The sequence below is a fragment of the Eulemur rufifrons genome, chromosome 14 (assembly GCF_041146395.1).
Source record: "Eulemur rufifrons isolate Redbay chromosome 14, OSU_ERuf_1, whole genome shotgun sequence".
NCBI classification, from domain to species: domain Eukaryota; kingdom Metazoa; phylum Chordata; class Mammalia; order Primates; family Lemuridae; genus Eulemur; species Eulemur rufifrons.
This window is the reverse complement of record NC_090996.1, coordinates 16,818,779-16,824,949: the sequence shown is the minus strand read 5'-3', so window position 1 is coordinate 16,824,949 and position 6,171 is coordinate 16,818,779. Positions and strand designations below refer to the sequence as shown.

General features: G+C 52.9%; 1 protein-coding gene across 2 annotated transcripts in view; it reads right to left on the bottom strand.

Annotated features, from left to right (window-relative positions):
* The window catches only part of C14H7orf50 (chromosome 14 C7orf50 homolog), a 123,340-nt gene that overhangs the window by 44,312 nt on the left and 72,857 nt on the right, over positions 1–6,171 (bottom strand). The gene's annotated exons all lie outside the window — the stretch shown is intronic.

Sequence of the window (6,171 nt, the reverse complement as noted above, 5' to 3'; positions counted from 1 at the left end):
GCTTTTCCTAGGACACCTGGTCACAGGGTCCTCTGCCAGATCCATCTTGGAGGGGCCCATGTGCCTCTGGGGCTGCCTACCTCCTTGTATGTACCATCCCCAATACTTCTGCCTTGTCTCCAAAAAAATGAAAATTTGCACTCCTCAGAGAAGAATAAGGAGCTATTGTGAAAAAGCCAAGGTAGACCGTGAGCTCAATCTTCTATATCTTCAACAGTCTGAAGACACCAGATGCAAGTTTTTCAAGGTTTTATGTTCAAGGGTTGTCAATTTTGTTATCAACACCTCTTGACTATTATAATTTAAAAGCTGATGATCTCGTTTTTGTTTATCCACCAAAACCTTGCCATGCTTCATTATTTAAGATTCTAAAAAGTAACTTTAATCTTGGATTTACTTCATTAAAGGTTATAAAATTTATTGCAAGAGACTGGATCTAATGCTAATTGTGGCAATTATATTAAGAAATCAAACATTCATTCTTTTATAAAAACCACTTGACAAATAATAAACCAGGAATAAATTAAGAGTCAAATTACATGTCAGGTTATTGAATTTAAAACAAGTAAACCCAGCTGAAAAATTTGGGGGCCTTCTAATTTCTAATCTGTTGACTCCTTCCCAATGGCTGTACCTGTTTGCCTGAAGTTCTATGAATATGAAAAAAAGAAACTGCTGAAAAAATCCCACACATTTGAAACTATTTATTTGATACTTATTACTCAATTTCTGAATTTTTTAAAATGTGTATTTCTAGGGGTGTGTAATGTATGTCAGAAAACCAACACAAAGTATCATAAAATCGGTCATTTCCCCTCAAATTATTACGTAAGTCTCAACACTTTAGTTACTTCCGTGTAACTCCCCTTCACAGAAACTGCATCAATCCAGTGAGCCAGAGTTGGTCCACCCCACACAGGCCCTGCACTGCTCCAGACCTGACGTCTTCAACGGTGACAAGAACATCTCAAACCCTACTAGGGAGGTCAGCCATGAAGGCTGGCAAGGATCCAGCCTCACAGCACACAGACGTTACTGCCCCAGAAATAAGAACAAAATAATCACTGCCTACACCCGAGGCTTCCAGCAGGGGTGGGAGCTCTTGTCTGTCCCCCACCCCACTGAACAGGGGTCTGCGTGGCAATGGTTGACGTCATACTGCACGCAGCAAGCGCTCCATCAATTTGAGAAGGAATAACTGATCATCCAAGAACAAAACATGATTTGAACACACCCACTCTGTATGAACAAAGAACATGCAGTCTTGGATGAAAGCCTCTGCTGCGGGCCTACTGTGTGCCCCACGCGCCTGCTGCACCCCCAGCCTTCCTCATGGTCCAGTCTGTGCTCCAGGGACCAATGCAGGACTAAGATCAGGAGAGGTAAACGCCAGTGGCATTCAACTCAAGTAAAGCCATTCCAATCCAGAGAATCTTCCTGGTTCTTTTGTGTTTTAAGTCTTTCATCATGGAACTACCTAGCGCACACAGAGGTGGGAGGAGTGGGTGGCCGTGTCCTCATCACCAGCACCTTCCCCTTCGACACAGGGCCAGTCTTGCCTCATCTGTGTCTTCCCTGACCCCCACTGGGAATTCAGTGGATTTATGAAATTCTCTGGATGCCTGCCCCTCAGCAAGTTGAGGAATCCATCCCTCTCAGAACTTGCCAGAAGCAGCCACCTCCCCTCACTGAACCGCAGTTTAGTGAGCAGCCATAAGAACTCCTGCGGGGCATGAACTCCCACCTGCTGGTGCTGGCTGTGCCCCTGCAGCTGAGAGGGCAGGGGGGTGAGGAAACGGACTTGGTCTGCCTTGCCCGGCTGGCTGGCTCGGCTCACAGGCAGCTGGACCAGTCTGGATCCAGAGCGAGTGCCTGACCCGTCCTCCATGCCCTTGCCTGGGCTCCTTCCTTCCACACCTGGCGGCCCCACGTGCAACCAGCAGCCCCATCTTGCTGCAGACTCCGCTTGGCTGGTCAAGAATGAGCACGGGCCTGACGCTGCTGGCTGGGCCTGGCCACCAGGAGTGGGCGCCTGACTCCTCTACCCTATGCTCTTCCCAAACAGCAAAGCTCTGCGGCCTGGAGGGAAGCGTCCTGAGACCTGGGCACAGGTTGCGCAGGTGTGGGCGGGGCTAGGCTACCGGTCAGGCAAGGTGACATGCCCTTCACTATTCTGGTCACCACCCTGGCTTTCTCCTTTCTTCTGCTACCTAGTTATGCGTCCCTAAGAAATGAGGCTACTTTTGCCCATCTGGGGAGTTTACGTCATCTTTCTGCTGTCTCGTACACTGCAAGTTCACTGTATCACGATGCACTCAGACATTCTGCTGCCGACGGACACCTGGGCTGTCTCGGTGCCTAAGACATGCCCCTCCGTGGAGTATATTCCTCAGGAGTGGACACACCCTCGGTGGTGCATGCTCACCAAACTGCTCCCTGAAGGGCCCTCAGGTGTTCGCAGCTCCATGTCCTCACCTGCCCTGGGTGCTGTTTGTCTGTTGTACTTTCTGCCAGCCCCGGGGGTACTGAGGGGCATCCAGTTATGACGAGGTGGAGGCCACATGCACCTCCTCTCTCAAGGAAGCCTCTCTGGACCTGCGGGCTTGCCACGGCCCCTGACCTCCGCTTGGTTCATGTCACAGAAGGGTGATCCTACTGCACAGCAGGGCTGTCAGGCAGAGTGCTGCAAAGTTCTGCGTAAAAGTGCAACACCCCAGGAGACAGCCTGCTGTCCCTCTGACTAGATTTGGAGACAGAGTCAAACACATCCACAGTAGCAGCAGTCAAGGGATGGAGTCCGTTCCAGTGATATTGAGTGTGCTTAAGCCGAAAGCAGTGCAAGCACACAGCCACACAGCACACACGTAAACGCATGTAAGCGCGCGCACGCACACACACACACACACACACACACACACACAAGTGGACACACACGTGTTTGTCTCCTTACCAGGAATAAAGTTACTGGAAGAGATTTCACACATGTCAGCTGCAGGATGGGAGACCCCCAGAGAGCATAGGGATCCCCTAAGTACCCAAGGACCCTGTGTCTGTCAGGGGGCTCTGGACCCCAGGGAAGAGTCACAGGAACCGAAGCCCAGAGACATGTTGCACTTTTTGTTTTTCATAATAAGCAGCAGATACCAATCTTAAATGCTGTGACTGCCCCGAGTTATAACATATAGGTTTGGCTGAATCCCTGGGTGACTTAATCTGATGTGAAGATGCAGGCTGCTGGTGACATTCTCCTGCCGGCTCAGCAGACACTGGGGGGCAGCCACCCTGAGCCTGGCCCAGCACCCACAGTGTGACCTAGACAAGCTCTTAGCCTGTCTGTGCTTGCACCCTCCTCCGTGACATGGGCTGCTGTCAGAATTAAAGGATCATTCCTAGAAAGCACACAGCAGAGACCCCCACCTGGCAGTGCTCAACAAATGTGAGCCTGGCTGCCCTTCCTCGGGGGGTCTTGCTTGTTTCCATCCCCAGATGGGCACCATGAGAACTAAGGTGACGCACGAGGTGGCGGGCTCCAGGCAGGGGCACCGGGCACCTCGCAGGTACGTCCCAGACACTGCTGAAGGGGACACAGACCTGCCCTGAGTGATTTCTAGACCCCAAAGGACTGTGGCACTGACAGGAAGAAACATGGTCTTTCCACACCACAGAAGAGCCTTCAAAGAATGCGTCACACAGGATTTTAGTCTCTAAAGCAAACTGTGTGCTCTGAAGGGAACCAGGCAACAGCTTCTGAGTAAGCGACGACCACACTCCAGGAAAGGCACACATTGTCCCATGCTGCAGCTGGTACCGAGCCGTGGAGAGGTTGCAGGGGACCAAAGAAGGAAGGGGCAGGAACAGGGAACGGGGAACATGGAGTGCCGGCCGGGTTCCAGGCAGATGTGACACCCTGAGTGGTAGGTGGGTAATATGAACCTGTTTTGACACACATGGAGGAACTGAAGCTCAAAGCTTAGGTGACGTCCCAAAGGCACCAGCAGGCAGAGGCTGGGGCCACACTGGAGCCTGGACAGGTGTCCAAGCCAACCCTGGGCCCACCCAAACCAGGTCGTGTGGGGGCGTCTCCCTTGGCCAAGTCATGCTGGCTTGTGACTATTAATATTAGAGGTGGGATCAGCAGGGACCCTGAGAGACCACCCCACTGAGGGTCCCATGGCAGGGAGGAACCCCTGCTGCCAGGCCTCCAGAAACCCGCAGCCTCGCCAGGCATGAGGGGGCAGGGGTCGTGGGTCCAGCGGAGTGAGAAGAGACACAAAGGAGGAAAGGGGGAGAAAGCAGCGGTGGGGACCAGGGGAGGGTCCAGGGAAGAGGGTGTCGGGAAAGTGATGGGTGACTCTCATCTGAAGGGCGTGCAGACTTTGTCACTGCACATAAAACTTCCAGAAGGAAGATAGTGCTCTCAGCATTTCCCAATCTTATCTAGTCGCAGAACCCTTTCTGTGAAGTACCGTAGGCCGTGAGGGTTCTTTCCAACGTCACTTGGAGAAAGGTTAAAACCCTACGCAGAAAGAGGTCCTGGCTCCAGCCCTGCTCTGCCTCGACCTGTCCAGGGCACCTTGTGAGCTTCTGCCACCCCTGCCCGCTGACACACACTAAGCCTGCAGCTGAGGCAAGGGTGCGCCGAAGCCTACTGCCATTGGCAGATACTTACAAAACTAAACACAGTTCCCATCTGTCCCTGCCATCCCACTTCTAGCTATTTACTAAGAAAAACGAGAACAGACGGCCACACAAACACCTGCACACAAACGTTCGTGGCAGCTTTGTTCATGAGAGCCCGAAACTGCAAACAGCCCAGCTGTCCCTCCACAGGTGAATGGAGGGACGACGCGGCCTGGGGCGGGGGCACAGCATCTGACTGCAGACGCGGCCCAGTATCCAAGGAACACTGCTCAGCAATAAAAGGAGTGACCACCACACATGCAACAACACACGTGGACCTCAAAGCACAGTGTGAGCAGACGCAGCCAGACACAAACAAGCACATGCTACAGACGCCTACACATGACAGAGCATAGGGCAGGCGGTGGAGCAGGGCGGGGCCGGGGGAAACTTTCTAGAATGATGGAAACAGTCTTTGCATGGGGTGCTGATTACACAGGTGTGTGCACCTGTCAAAATTCACCAAACTGGACACTTGAGGTCTGTGCACTTCACTGTGTGCAGATTATGTCTCCATGTTTCGTGAGAAAGGAGCAGGAATATCTTAAAACCACCCACCCAGAGGCTCTCTCCAGGGCCCGCCCACCATCAGCTCTGTGAGCAAATGCTATAGAACCAAAAGTGCCTGGTTCTCAAGCTACAGGCAGGGTGACGCGTGATGCAGAGCTGTCTTCAGGGTTAAACACATGGCCCAGCCTCTGAGGCTCTGGCGCTCCTCTAGCGGCCGTCTAAGGCCCCGCACGTTCCAGGCAGATCAGCAGTGGCTGCCCAGCACAGCCTTGAGGCCCAGCAGAGGAAACCCTGCTCCTGCCTTAAGGATCAAAGTTAACGGACACAATTCAATGATTTCCTACTACGGCTTTCACCCCAAACCAGCTCCTGAAGAGCAAAGAGTGGCATACCCTGCTTGAGTTCCTGAACAAGCTGACAAGGTGGTTGGGGCAGGCACCCACCCAGAAAAACCACCGCCTCCACCAGGATTTCCCCTGGCCACAGGTAAGCAGGTTTTTGTGGAAAAATGCCTATGATTTCTAAGCCGTTTGCATAAAAGCACAGCCACAGTATGAGCTGTAAGATTTTAGCATTAAGCTAGGCTCCTACAAGACACCCTACACTCTGCTCAGCATTGGGTGCGATGTGGTTCAGGGCCTATCTTTGGCCCACAAATGCCAGAACAGGGCTGTGCTGAGGGGACAAATGAGCAAGGGGCAAAGTAATGTCTTGAGAGGGGGGACAGCCCTTCCCTCCCCACAAAGTGTCCCAGCATAAGGAACCCCATCCCTGGCCATCCCTTCTGGTGACCTGTGAAGTCCACTTGCGACCAGGGGCTTGGACTAGATGCTGACGATGCTGGAGGAGGGAAGGGGTTGGGCCGGCTGTGGTTCCTTAGGTACGGCCTCCCCCCACATGAGTGTGCAGGCGGGATGTGGCCCCTCCACAGGCTCTGAGCAGGGCCAGGGCGTTAGGAAATGGGTCCCACAGACTGAGTGG